The sequence below is a fragment of the Typopeltis vanoorti genome, chromosome 21, assembly GCF_054136105.1.
Source record: "Typopeltis vanoorti isolate ZY-2024b chromosome 21, IOZ_Tvanoo_1.0, whole genome shotgun sequence".
NCBI classification, from domain to species: Eukaryota; Metazoa; Arthropoda; class Arachnida; order Uropygi; family Thelyphonidae; genus Typopeltis; species Typopeltis vanoorti.
Window position 1 is genome coordinate 63,511,478 of NC_143569.1, and position 15,391 is coordinate 63,526,868.

A 15,391-nucleotide genomic window follows, 5' to 3' on the forward strand; every position below is an offset into this window, starting at 1 on the left:
TACCTCCAAGTAATCCAAGAACTCATCACAGGAGGGCACTTCACTCCACACAACCCACTATTGCCATCCACACTATTTAATCCTTCATTGATACACAACACTATCAATCACCCATCAATAGTTACATATATTATTATTATCTGAGACCTCCAGGGAGTCAAGGACTCATCAAGGGAGATTGTAAATTACCCAACCCAGTTATCATACCTTCCCTTAAATTCATTTACACTAGATGCACTCACTACCCCTAAGGGCAAATTATTCCACTCACTCACTGCTCTCCGAGAGAAAAACCTAGCTCTTACCCTTTTCTTGGCTGAGAACAACCTTAACTTCCATGGATATCCCCGTGTTCTCTCCCTGCCTTCCATATAATGAAAAATTTCATCATTTGAAATGCTATAACACCCATTCAAAAGTTTATAGACCTCTATCATCATTATCTATATATTTATCAGCCATTGTCAATCCACTGCTGGATGAAGGCATTTCCAAGATTACTTGAAAAGTGTCTGTCCATGGCTCTCCTTTCCCATGTCACTCCTTCAAATCCGATGATATCATCAATCAGCCGTGATTTAGGTCAACATTGTGGTCATTTTTCCTCTCGTGGAATCAAATCCAGTACTTCTTTTGTCCATTGTTGATCTCGTCTTCGAGCAATATGCTCAGTCCATTGCCATTAGATGTTTCACATCTTCCTATGATGTCAGAGACTGGTTTGATTGCTTATCCATGTATTCCTTTTGTGATCCAATCTTGTGATACCAAGCATACTTCTTTCTATACTAAATTGTCTTCATAATCATCAAATTCCTGCCATGTACTCTCAAGGGGTGTACAGGATATGATAGTAATACATGAAAAATTAACATCATTACCAATTTCCTATCTGCAAATTTCCTCCAAATCAGCCTGTTACTTGTCAAGACTCCAACATTATCAGATCTTATATTTTTCTATTGTCTAAGGCACTTTGTACCGTATCAATCCACCTATATCTTGGTCTTCCTCTGGGTTGTTTTCCTGCCAATCTGGCAGAGAACACTCGTTTTGCTAACTTTCCTTGTCCATTCTGTTTAAGTGACCATACCACCTGAGATTAGCTCTGCCTAACGCATTCCTGAATGCTAACAATGTCAAGTTCTTTCCAAATATCCTCGTTTTTAATATGATATTGCCATTGATGCCATCTGCTCACACCTCTAATCTTTCTCAGGACTCTCATATCTGTGGGCTCTAGTCTTTGGGCAAGTGTTTTATTTCTAACCCATCTCTCGGATCCATAAGTTAAAATTGACTTAAATACTGTATTGCACACAGGTAATTTAGTGTTTTTACTAATTTCTCTCTTATTCCATAAAAATTTATTCAGTCGACTTCCTACCATACCAGTTTTATTGATTTTGTTGTCTATTTCCATATTTAATGTACCATCTTCTAAAAATCATGACAAAGTAGCTGAAATGTTTTACTTGTTCTATAGGTAATCGATTCACAATGCAGTTGATATTTTCAATGCTTCTGCTTAATTTCATTGTCTTTGTCTTTTTATTGCTGACCTTCATACCATATCTATTACAACAGTTATTCAGTTTAGTTAGGGAATCTTGCAGACTTGTAGTGGATTTATTTAGAAGTATAACATCATCTGCATAAAGCAAAGAGCTGATATCAACATCTCCAATTTTAACTGTGAAATTCACCACAGAATTTCACAGCCATAGAATAGATGGGCACTGACTTCTTTATAGAATTTTCTTTCTCTCATTACGATCTGGATGACGAAACACACTGACATTATCTTCTCTCTTTTTAACTAAATGGCGTCCCTCATTTCTTACAATAGGAACACGGAATCGAAATCCCGCACACTTTGTTTCCTTATTGTGTCGGACGGAGACAACTCCTAACCCGTCACTCAGGAAAGCCGCGTGAGACCTATACGAAGACTCGTGAAGAAAAAAAGCCCTGGGGAGGGGGGGGTCCTAACCTTTTTATACGATGAACCCTACTGGCACCTTCTTCAATTTCTTTTCTTCCCACCTTACTGGAGTCGATTTCAGTGACCAATTAGAGTGGCTTTTTTCTGCCAAAACATCATTGCTTTATTTAACCTTATTTTATCATATCACAACTGTAATAAAATTCCCTTTTTTTTTTTATTTAGTTCAACAAACAATTTCAGCTGTATTTTTCACTTGGATGCAACATGTTTTTCTTTCCTTTTATTTTTTGTATTCGTTACTTTCAAAGGCTCTTAATGATATCTGCTTAGGAACAAGCTTGCTTACTTAGTTATCTATACAGGGTTTTTATTTTTTCTCTTGTTACATCATGATAACTGAAATTTTCACATTCTTAAGTTATCAGGATGTAACAAAGGTCCTCCCTTTTAATAAAAAAAAAATTTTTTTTTTTTTTAATTTTCTTGCGAAGTGTTCCTCTTCTCATATCCGGTTTTTCTTTTTATCTCGTCCCTTTTATGATGTATGCATAATCCATTAACTCATTACTGATGTACTTAACTTCTCTGTTTTTTATTTCTCCTTCCTCTTCTAACCTTGCAGTAATTTACCTCTAATTTAACCTTAACTACTTTTGATTTCTTTTCACTGATTAACTCCTCATTTAATGATCTCTTCACTTTATTCACGTGGGATTCATGGTTCCTCTCCTGAGGCTCATTTCTCCCTTCTTTACGTAACTCTGGAGTTTGCCCCTTCTTGTAATCTGTCTCCTTCCCAATAGGTATATTTCCTTCTTCATATAATTACATATAATGTCATACCTTGACAGGAAATCCCTACCCAGGATCAGCTTGATGTGTGGAAGAGAGGACCCTGATAGGACCAGAAACTCCTGCCAAACACACAGTTTGAACTCAGGCAGGTATAACTTTAGATTTACAGACCTAGAAGCATGGGTCGTGGAAGTTGTGACACCTGATACTCTCACTCGTTGCTTAAGGTGAGTGATATTATCTTTGGCATAAGGCTCTATTATCTTAAAGTAATCCTCAGATATGATGGATGACTGAGCCCCAGTATCCAGCAAAGCATTGCAGTGTCTTCCATATGCACTCTCCTTCATCTCCATCTCATAAGGATGCTCCTTTCTTCCTTGCCCCCTTTTCCATACTCTGTTTGTATAAGTATGTGAATCCAAATCTCCATCATAACCTCTACTAAAGCACTTCTTGTTGATGTATGTTTCGAGCAAAATGTCCCAGTTTGTTACAACTGAAACATCTTGGTGGGGGGCTCTCTACCGCCGCTTTGGTCACTAACTCTTCCTTGATTTTGAGGATTAGCTGTGGTTTGTTGTAGGGTGATTTCTGACAGCCTCTGCATTACAGAATCCATTCGATCGAGAAGCGGTCTTTGCAGACACTCATCTTCCTCTTTAATTAACTTAGTGGTTTCCTCAGCTCTGCTATAATCAGGCTCTGGGGTCTTTACAGATGACGTTCCCAGTTGTCTCATCACCTTGTTTAACCGATCTGTAATGAGTTTTTGGAGCATTTCTATTTCTTGCTTCACAATAACCCTGATATCTGAATCAGTATATGACTCTGTCAACTTGTTTATCACCTACCTATTATCTTCTTCTAGTCTCTCCCTTGCCTTAGGTCTTTCTCTCCTTTCCTTACTCTCTTTATTATGTCCTTGCCCCTTTTCAGAATTTCCCTTTTCTTCGATTATGTTTATTGACCCCGGAACAGGTGCGGGACGGAGGTCTCCAAGCAATTGTTCACGTTCCTTGACTTTCCCCTCAGGATGTTCTAGCTTTTCAGTGCCCTGATCTTTAATGCAGTCTCTCTCTTCTTTGATCACATTGACAGACCCAAGAACGCCTGTGGGACCAATGTCTCCAAGCAGTTGCTCCCTCTGTTTTACTGCATTATAACATTCCTCTAAGTTTGATATATCCTTTCCGTATGCTGTCTCCTTAAGTTCTTGTTTCAATCCTGCCCTAAAGTGCTGGAAGACGGCCCAGTTTAGGTTGTGCCTGTCTCTGTCCAAAACACTTAGTGTGTTGGCAAGATCCAACAACCTGTTATGGTAATTGGACACACTTTCTTTGTCCTTCTGTACCATCCTTTGGAGCTTCCACAGATTCGGTCCCACGTTCCTTACCCTTGAGAACTGTGAAATAAGGACTTCTTTAAATTTAACATAACTCTGGGTTTCTTTCAGAACCGGTGAGGAGTGAAAATAGGTTTTAGCCTTTCCAACTAGCTTGCTATGTAGCAGAATGAACAGTTGGAATTCACTCCACCAACCATTCCTTCTCAATTCCTCAATGTACTCGAAGAATACAATCACGTCATCAGATTCATCACCCGAAAACTGGGGGAATACCTGTTGGGGATTAATCGTTCTAAAAACCTCCGAGTCATCTAACTCTGAGCTTGTAGGTAGGGACATATCTGCATTCATCTTACAATTCAATGCAATATATTTTTCCTCAAAATTCTAATTCCAATAAATGCCTGAGTCGATATCAAAAACCAACTTATAGTGATTATGGATGTGTCAACTTTAAATTCTAGGGCCCTAATCACATCCTGTCGGCTGTGCCATTGTTATGTCATTACTTTCTCTTTACTCGACCTGTTCTATTTCAAAATAGCCCACTTTCTAATCTACTGTTGTGCCTTTAACATATTAATTCAGTACTATTTCCTTTTCGGATATTGGCAAAATTTATTTTTTGTGCTGCACCAGCCAATATCCTATAACAGAAGAGATTCTTGTTCAGGGAAACGATTCTAAATTCAAAAGGGGTACACACAATAATTAATCTTACTCTAGCGCTGTGCAGATTCAGTTAGCAGTCATGACCTGAATCTCACTTAAGCAATAATATCTAATTCCTTCCCACCAAAAGGTTCTATTTCATGTAAATCAGGCATAAACTCAGGTATAAGATAGAAAACACGTTTATTGGAAAAGCATAAAATATTTACAGTTAAGAAAATTCAAATACTCATTGGAACAAAACTCACTCTAAGTTAAGGTTCATACTAAATCACAACAATGAATTTGAGTAAGCTAAATCCTTCAATTACAAAAAGGATAAGATTAAGTGTAAGCATAACACTATTAGGATATAATTCCTTTCACAAGTTATTCACAGAACAAGCATTGAACATTTTCATTAATACTCTCAATATCTATCTTAATTCTAAATTTCATTAGTCAAGTCTAGCCATTCTCAATCAAAATACTGCCTATCAACAATTCTTCTTTGTTCCATGTGGTCTTACCTAATCCAATCAAATTCTCACTTAAAAGTTCTCTATTAGTGTCCTTTAGTTTACAGTATACACAAATTTCTTATTCTTCTAAGCGATTTTTAACATAGAATGGAAATCTTTACATTACCGGATCCTTTCAGATTTCATGCCGCCATCTCATATAGATCTGGATTACCTTACTGTATATTTATCAGCCATCTTTGCACCTGGCGATGCACTACGCTTCTCTTTGAATCTTTTCCGGTGTGTGGTATTCCACAGGAAATTTTCTCCGTTCTCTCCAATGGGACATTCTTCTAAGGCTCGATTCTGCATAGGCCGTTATATCGCGATCAGCTCCGCTTGGAAATCTTCAAGCATTCTCAAGCTGCTGTCCATCATCACCGTAGTCGACCCACCACTCTCTCATGAATCCCCCGACAATCCTCCTAAAACTGGAATCCAGGAACCGAAGAAGGAAAAAACCCTGTGTGTGTGGGGGGAGGGATCCTGTCCCTTTTATACGATGACCCCTACTGGCACCTTCTTCAATTTTTTTTTCTTTCCCCCTTACTGGAGTTGATTTCACTGACCAATTAGAGTGGCGTTTTTCTGCCAAAACATCATGCAGTCCATGTGCACGCGACTGACACGTGACAAAGTCTCAATTCATGAATTATGACCTTGAGCTTTGGTTTTTGTTTAAGCTAACCTCTATGTCATCTATACTAAATTAATCCCCTTTCCAAAATTTTCTAAGAATTAACTAGAATCTTTAATCTCTTATTTTAAGTGTAAAAACTAGCCTCTGACATACAAAATCCTATGACTAATCTTCTTTGCTTTACATAACCTTATTTTATCATATCACAACTGTAATAAAATTCCCTTCTTTTTTTTTTTTTATTTAGTTCAACAAACAATTTCAGCTATATTTTTCACTTGAATGCAAGCATGTTTTTCTTTCCTTTTATTTTTTGTATTCATTACTTTCAAAGGCTCTTAACGATATCTACTTAGGAACAAACTTGCTTACTTAGTTATCTATACAGGGTTTTTATTTCTTCTCTTGTTACATGATAACTGAAATTTTCACATTCTTAAGTTATCAGGGTGTAACAATGGGCACTATGGGAACTCTACTCCAATCATCGGGAATTCATCCCTCTGTCCAGGACTTCTGAACTATGCAGTGCAGCCACTGTAAGACTTTTATACCACCATACTTCAGCATTTCTGGTCGAATATCATCTACTCCTGCTGCCCTTCCACATTTCAAACCTTTGATAGCTTTTTCTACTTCAAGTATGGATATGTATTCCTGACTGCAAGCCTGGTCAGTGTTTTTATCACTGTGCTGTCATCATTTAGCAATTTTTCGAAGTAATTACTCCATACTTCAAGGATATCTTTTTCTCTCATTTTCATGTCACCTTTATTATCTCTAAGTCCTTTTACAGCACTCTTTCCTCCATTTCTAAGCTTCTTCAACAACCTACAGAATATTTTGTCTCCATCTTGATATTTATTTTCTATGTTCATGCCAAAGTCCTCCCATGACTTTTGTTTAGCTAGTTTTACACAGTGTTTAGCTTTCTTACATTTGTCTCTGTATTCTCTAAGAGCACAAGCTGACTTATTTGCCAGGAACTTTTGATATGCTTTCTTCTTTTCCTTCACTGCCTCTTTAACTTCCTGCATCCACCATGGAGTTCTGATTTTTCTATCCTTGCAGACAACCTCACCACATGCCTCTCTGGCTGAATCAATCAGGGTTTTCTTCAAGGTTTGGTTCCTGTTCTCAAACTCTCATTTTTTCTTCAATAATATTTGTGTATTTTAGTCTACAGTTCACATCTGAGAGCTGCTCAACTTTTATTTGTTTTAAAACTTTCTTACATGTTATTCTTTTCAGTATGAAATTCAATTTTATCCTGCTCAAGACTAAATAGTGATCACTTCCAATTTCAAATCCTCTGCACACTCTGGTGTCCTGCACCACGGGAGAAAACATCACTATCAACAATAACATAGTCAATGAGACTTTTCTTATTCCTTGCCTCTACTCTCCATGTGAATTTGTGCACATTTTTATGTTGGAACATGGTGTTAGTAATAACCAGTCCATGTCCTGAGCAGAAATCCAACAGGTATTTGCTATTATTATTAGCTTTGCTCTTTTCTCCAAATTTTCCCAAAATATTTTTGTATGTCTCACAATCATTTCCTACTGTGCTATTTAGATCCTCAACAAGGACCAACTTTTCCTTTTTCATTGTGTCAGTTGCTTTTTCTAAAGCATCAAAAAATTCCTCCACTTCTACCTTAGTAGAACCTTCTGTGGGACCATAGGCACAAATAAGTCTCATTGTCCAATTCCCCATTCTGATATTTGGCCACATCACTCTACTTGGGGCTGCCTGCCATTCAAGAAGATTAGCCTCGTATTTAGTGTTGAATGCAATGGCTACTCCTTCTTTTCCTTGATTGTCATTGCCTGAATATAACATTTTGTATTTATTCCTCAGAAAGATCTCGCCAATTTTGGTCTTTTTTGGTTTGTCACTCCTATTATGTTGATCTGGTACTTATCTAATTCCTTAGCTAGCACCAATTCTTTGCCATTCAGGCTTCATATGTTGATAGTACTAAATTGTGTTGTTCTTAATTTTTTAAGTTCCTTTGCATTCAGTGTCCATGTTTCACAGCTATATGTCAGTAAGGAAGAATACTTTTCTGTAAGAAAGAATACATAATGCCTGAAGAGAAAAGTTAAAAACTTTTCTCTTCAGGCATTATGGTAGTTGATTTTTGAATATTGAATGTAATTTTCCAAATGCTTTCCACCCAAGCATTGTGCACCTTTTAATATCGTCAATGATATTTTGTTCCATTTATATATGTTGTCCTAAGTATATGTAATGATCTACTTGTTTAATTTCCTCATTATTGATTGTTATGGATACGAGTCTGTAATTCATGTGCAATTGAAGTAAAGTTAACTACGTCATCTGGAAAGCGTAAATGGCTTAAATATCTTCCATTTATCTTCAGACCTTTCCCTTTGCAATCAAGAAGTTTGAATATTTCTTCTAGGCATGGTGTGAATAATTTTGGAGATATTGTGTCACCCTGTCTTATACCTCTCTATTCCCACAGCAGAGATATTTCCGTTGAAATGAATTGCTGCTGTGGCATTAGTGTATGCTGATTTGATGGTCCTGATGTATGGCTCATCCACTTGTTGGTTTCATAATGTTTTAAGTATTGCACAAGTTTTAAGTGAATCAAATGCTTTCTCATAGTCAGTAAAACCAAGACATAGTGGTAATTGATATTCATTACACTTCGATAATCACTGTACAACTTGAATATCATCCATTGTACTAAAGCCCCTTCGAAAGCCTGCCTGTTCTTTTGGTTGTGCTAGGTCTAGAGTTGCACAAAGCCTATGAGCTAAGACTTTTGTAAACAACTGATAGGTCGATAGTTCGTCATCTTTTATCTCACTTTTTTATGCATTAGAATTAGGGTAGCCTTCTTCCATGTTGTTGGTATGTCATTTTTCTTCAGGCATAAAGTAAATAGTTTTGCTAAGAGTTTGTAGATTATTTCTCCACCTGTTTTTAGAAGTTCAGCTATAAATCCATCCTCACCTGCTGCTTTCCCATTTTGCAAGCTTTGGATGCTCCACATAACTTCTGGTAGAATCTGTGGTACTTCAGCTATGTTGTAGTTGTCTTCTTCTTCTTCATTTAATTCATCATCCTGATATAATATTGAATAAAAATTCTTCAACTCTTTTGCTATAGGATATCTATCTCTGTTGGTAGTCCCATCTTGTAGTTTGACTGCAACCATCTGTTTGTTGCTGTTCATCAATTGCTGTTTGGCTTTTTGAGACTATGGTTGTTTTCAATTTTTTGTTGTGCGAATTTATAATTGAATTTTCTTATTTCTTCTGTGATATGTTTTCTGATCATTTTGCACAATTCAGTATATTCAGTTTTATTCTATAGGTTAATTGATTGTTTCATTTCTCTTCGTTTCTTCATAAGCTGTTTTGTTTCTTCAGAGATTTTGTCTTGTTTCTGTTTTGTGGTACCAACTATTTCAAGTGAGCATTGTAAAAGGTTTTGGGTAATAATGTCATTACTTTCTGATAGATCAGCATTGTCATCTATAATAAGATGTTTAAATCTATTGTTTAGTTTGTGTTGGAATATATCTATTTTAATGTTGAGTTTGTGTACATCTATGTTTTGCTTTGATCTCCAAAACATAAACATTTTTCTTCTTTCTTTTTGGCAGTTTATTTTGATTTTTACTGTGTACCATATGATGGTCATCACTTCCAACGTTGAAGGTGTTTATAACAGAGCAGTCTTGAAAGATGTTTTTCTTATTGCTGAGGATAAAGTCAATTTTACTAGTTTTTCCATGTCCACTTTCTGTTTTTTTCTTTGAAAAAAGGAATTCATGATATATAGGTTTTCTTTTTCTGTGAATTCTATTAACCTTGCTCCTCTTTCGTCTCTCATGCCATATCCAAAATTTCCCATTGAACTTTCATCTGAATGTTGTATACCAATTCTAGCATTAAAGTCTCCATTACAATTCTGAAATGATGTTTTCCCTTCATTGTAGAGTTGGGATACATCATGATCGAAGGCTTCAATTTCTTCATCAGTATGACTTATTGTTGGTGCATATACTTGAATAATCTTAAGAGTGTATCTTTTTGAGATTTGAACAATACTTGCTATTCGATTGGATACACTGTCAAATTCTATTATGTTGTTCTTCAGTTTTCTGTTGATCAAGAATTCAACTCCACTTATTCTTTCCTTATTTTGGCCTCTATAATATAGTATATCTCCATTTTTTAATTGAAGAATTTCTTCACCATTACGTCTAACTTCGCACAGTCCAAGAATGTCCCATTTTATTCACTTTAGCTCTTCAGTGTTCAGTTAACTGTACTTCACTGCTCAGAGTCATACAGTTTAACGTTCCAAGGTCTAGTTTCCAATGGCAGCATGATCTGGTTACATGGGGATTTTTAGCACCCTCTGCCTTCATGTTTAACTGCCTGCTGCCATAGGTGGTAACAATCTGGCCTCTGGGGAATGAGGGCCATTTTATTTCTGTCGGATTCATCTTGGAAGGGTAGGCCATAAATTCACCATGCTGGCCAAGTGCGGATTGGTGAATGGCACTATTTTCACATGGGATTGCCAGTCCCAAAACCACTAGTCCACTGCTCATTATTCAATTTATTCAGAGCTGCCCTGATATCCAATGGATGGTTGTCAGGGTTTCCTTCATTTGCCACCTAGGAGACACGCTCGGTAGCATGTGGGAGCCCCGAGATATATATTAAAAAAATAGATATATAAGAGATATTTGTATATAAAAAGAGATCTAATATATATATATATATATATATATATATATATATATATACAGGGTGTTCGGGATAAATTTGACATATTTATAATTAATTATATTTTTCCGTAAGTTACATGTATTAACACACACTTCTCTTCATTTAAAAGTTTGGACCCTTCTTCATTCATATACAAGATTTCAGAAAGGATGGATAGCTGGAACCCACCTGAATCATGGAAGAGAATAACTTGTATCATGATGATTCGTGCCCGCCATCAAAATAAGGATATTACGACTGCTGCCCAATGCTCCCTGAATACAGTAAAAACAATCAGGCATGAACTAGAGACTTGCAATGGTGACTACGAGGATGTAGCAATAAGAAAGATCCCTAGCAGACGATCTGATTGCGTTCGTACAGCAGAATTCCTCGCAAATCTGCAGGAACAGGTGTTGAAGAACCCTGGCATTGGAATTCGGGCTTTGTTCGTGGAGTTGCTAACTGTAGTCAAGCCCTGGATAACAAGGGTAGCCAATGGTAGGCCGTATGTATGGCAGCAGGATTTGCCCCCTTGCCACACCTCTGGGAAAAGTCAAAAATGGTTGTCTGAAAATTTCTACGACTTCACCAGTCCAAATGTTTGGCCTCCAAACTCCCCAGACCTTAACCCCATGGATTATTTTGTATGGGGCGCAGTTGAAAAAGACACCAATCGCACTTCCAGTAATACAAAAGCCCAGTTAATGGATAAAATTAAAACAGTTTTTGCGGCCCTTCCCAGGGAGACTGTAGCATCAGCTTGTTCGAGGTTCCGAAGCAGAATTGAAGCTGTGATCGATGCTAATGGTGGTTATTTTGAGTAAATCTTGTTGATAGTATTGTAATTAACTCTGCCTGTAATGTTTTTTTGTCAATTCATTAAATTTAATAGATACAAAGAAGATTTTCTTTTTCCTTACGAAACTGTCAAATTTATCCCGAACACCCTGTATATATATATATATATATATTTTTTTTTTTTTTTTTTTGTCTGTAAGTTGTGTTCTCTGGTTGATTTATCTTATATGCAGGATGAAAAACCAGAGTTTCTGGGAGGAAAAAATCCTACTAGATCAGCTAACTCGCTTCCAATTGAAAAAACACATATGATGATTATGAGATTCAAACTTGGGCCATTTCCAACCAGACTGCATAGTGCCCTCTTCATTTCTACCATTTACACTATGGAGATGCTAAGTAAAACTTATTGACTCATTTAGGATTTGAATCCAGGACTTCTCAAACTTCAAAAATCGTACCTCTAGACCGGTGATGGTGAACCTGTGACATGCGTGTCAGCACTGACACACTTGAGGGTTTCAGGTGATACACCTTGGACGTTGAAAAATATTTGATATTCTGATGAAAAACTGCGATAAACCGTGTAAGATCGCTCTCAGTTAAGACGATTTCAGCTTTGAGAATAAACTCAAAATATTTCAACGTGATTTAGAAAGTAACAATTTTAAGTATTTCCCAAGAGTGAAAATTTTTTTTAACGAACCCAGTCCCAAAAATTGTCAACAACATATCAACTAATCTATAAAAGTTCTAAAGTCATGAACTGAGCAGTTTTCTTCTAGATTTGAGCAATTTCGAATGTTGGAACAAACAATCTGATTCATAAAGTATCATGATCAAACAGAATTCATGGATCTTAAATTAGATGGCTTTGAGTAGTTGGATTTGAAAGATCTAGAAATGCAATTAGCCAACTTCCAGTGTAATCCTATCTGGAAAAGAGAGTTTATTGCTCTTAGAAATGAATTAGAAGAACTTGAGCAGGAACGTTTGCATGATACAGCATGTAAAAATTCAGATTGTGAAATTCTAAGCGTGTGCAATAGTTTTCCCAAAAACTTTCATGCTCTTAAAATCTTTGCTAAAGCTCTTCTAACAATTTTATCTTCTACATACTCTTGTGAAATTCTATTTTCTGCCTTAAATAATATCAAATTGAAAGGGAGAAATAGATTAAGCAATGATTTGAGCGCTGCCTGTGTAGCATGAAAATGTACACACTATAGCCCTTCTATAAAGCAACTTTCTACCAGCACTCAGCAGCAGAAAAGTCATTAAATGTAATGTAAGTTTGTAATTTCAGTTTATTAAATTAATTGTATAATATGAATTCATAGATTTTATAACAATGTCCTATTAAATAAATAGCCTAATATGATATGTATAAGTTGCCATCTATGATTATGTAGTTAAATTTATAATGCATGTATGCAAGTGGCACATCAACAACATCAATATTTAAAAAAAAAAAGATTTTTGGCACACCTGGGTAAAAAGGTTCGCCATCACTGCTCTAGACTAACAAGAAATGATCTCCATTTAAATGGCTATAAAATATCTGCTGTTAACTGAATACTAAATAATTATCTTTTTAAACAGCCTTCTGATATAAATCTTTAAAAAAAAATTTCCATTTTCTACTTTCTTCTCTCCAGTTTAAAAGCTCTTTTCTTTTTTCCTTCTACAGAAGACAGAGGTGTTTAAGGATCAGAGCTGAACAACTGGGAGGAGACTTCCACATCGCCTTTTAAGGAATGCAGAGAACTAACCAGGATGTCTGACATAATGACCAATCCTCACCTTCTCATGGTGCACCCTGTTGGGTATTTACCTGTATACTCAATGAATGAGGATGGGCTGGCAATTTGGAATTTAGCCAACCAAATTGTACTCTTATTGACATTAAACCATAATGTAAAATAATGATACAACATGACAGAATTTCATACTGACTGGGTATTGCCTGGTTAAACAAGGTCCCTATTGTTTTCATCAAAAAATCAGGGCAAACAGCTAAAAGTCGGCTACTGAAACAAATCCCAGAACATATCCCAACTCAGCAGAGTTCAAGATTGCCACCATCTTGAACCTTGAATGACAGGCATCACTCAAGTAGAGTAATGTGAGCAAATATCAGAATGGAGAACTGGAAAATGAGATTTATTTGTGCATATGGTCCCATAGAAACTTCTGAGTAAGAAGTGGAGGAATTTTTCGATGCATTAGATTAGGCAGTTGACACAATGAAAAGGGAAAAGTTGGGTGCTTGTTGGAGATCTAAACATTAGATTAGGAAATGAATACTAGACATATAGAAATGATTGAGGAAAATTTGGAGAAGACAGCAAAGTTAATAATAATGGTAAGTACTTGCTAGATTTCTGTTTAGGTCATGGACCAGTTATTACTAATACCATGTTCCAACATAAAGATATGCACAAATTCACAACAGAGAGAAGAAATAAGAAAAGTCTTAATGACTATATTATTGTTGATAGCAATGTTTTCCTACTGGTTCAGGACAGAGGAGTATAACAGAAGACAGAAAAGTGTAATAGAAGTGATTACCATTTAGTGTTAGCAGGATAAAATTGAATTTCATATTGATAAGAAGAGTGTGTCAGAAAGTTTTAAAATGAATCAAAGTTTGAGCAGCTTTCAGAGGTGAACTGTAGACTCAAATACACAAACATCATTGGGGAAAAAAATGAAAGAGACACCTTCCTAAAACGTGAGCATTTGGTATTAGTTTTCTTTGATATGGAAAAGCATACAATACTGCTTTGAGACTCAAGATACTGATTTTGATCTTGGAGAGAATCTCCCTCTTTTTATCAACAACTTTTTTGTCTAACCTAATCTTTTCAAGTCTGAGTGGGAACCACTCTCACCCAACTATATCCAAGAGAAAGGAGTTCCACAACATTCAGTTTTTAAGTGTCATGCTTTTTTGCAATCATGGTCAGCTCAATAACAGAACAACTTCCTCCAGTAGTAAATAATGCCCTCAATGTGGATGACTTTACCATCTGTCATTCATGTAATTTTGAGGGTTATAGAAAGACTGCTGTAGCAAGCCACTGACTATCTCAAAATGGGTGCTTGCAAAATTTTCACAACAGAAGACAGTTTATGAGCACTTTTATTGCAGACATGGTTTTCATCCTGACCTAGAATTCTGACTAGGACAAACATTAATCCCAGTTGCACCAGAAGTGAAGTTCTTGGGGCTCGTATTTGATAAACATGCTTTCCTTCCTCACATAAGGCAGTTGTGAGATAAGTGCTGTAAAGCAATAAACATCCTTCACATCTGTTCTTCTATCTCTTGGGATACTGATAGATGTTCTTTGTTTCATTTGTATAGGGCATTGATAAGATCAAAACTTTATTATGAGTCCTAAGTCTATGCTTCTGCCAGGGAGAGTACACCTGTGATGGCTAGATCTTATTCACCATCAATCCTTGAGAATTGCGACTGGAGCATTTTGTGCTTCATCTATTCTTAGTCTGTACATTGAAGCAAATGAACCGTCTTTGTCGCATCTACATCAATAGTTGTCTCTGTTATATACAACAAAAATAAAATCTGTTGCAGACCACTTCACATGGATAACCATTAGATTCTCTCATCATGGAATTTCGTCCATGATGAGAGAATCTGTATAATGCTTGACAGACTGCCATAAAACTCTTTAGTTTGCAAATATGCTCTCACAAGCTCTAGATATCAGGAGTAGACAACATAGCATCGACACCACTAAGTACACTATCACTGTGGCATTCATGCATATCGTGTGTATGCAGATGGTTCAAATCAGATCAGGATCTGATTTGAACCATCTGCTCAATCAGATCAGGATCTAGTGTAATCTTCCTGAAGAAGATTACAGATGAATAATTTCAGAGCTTACATT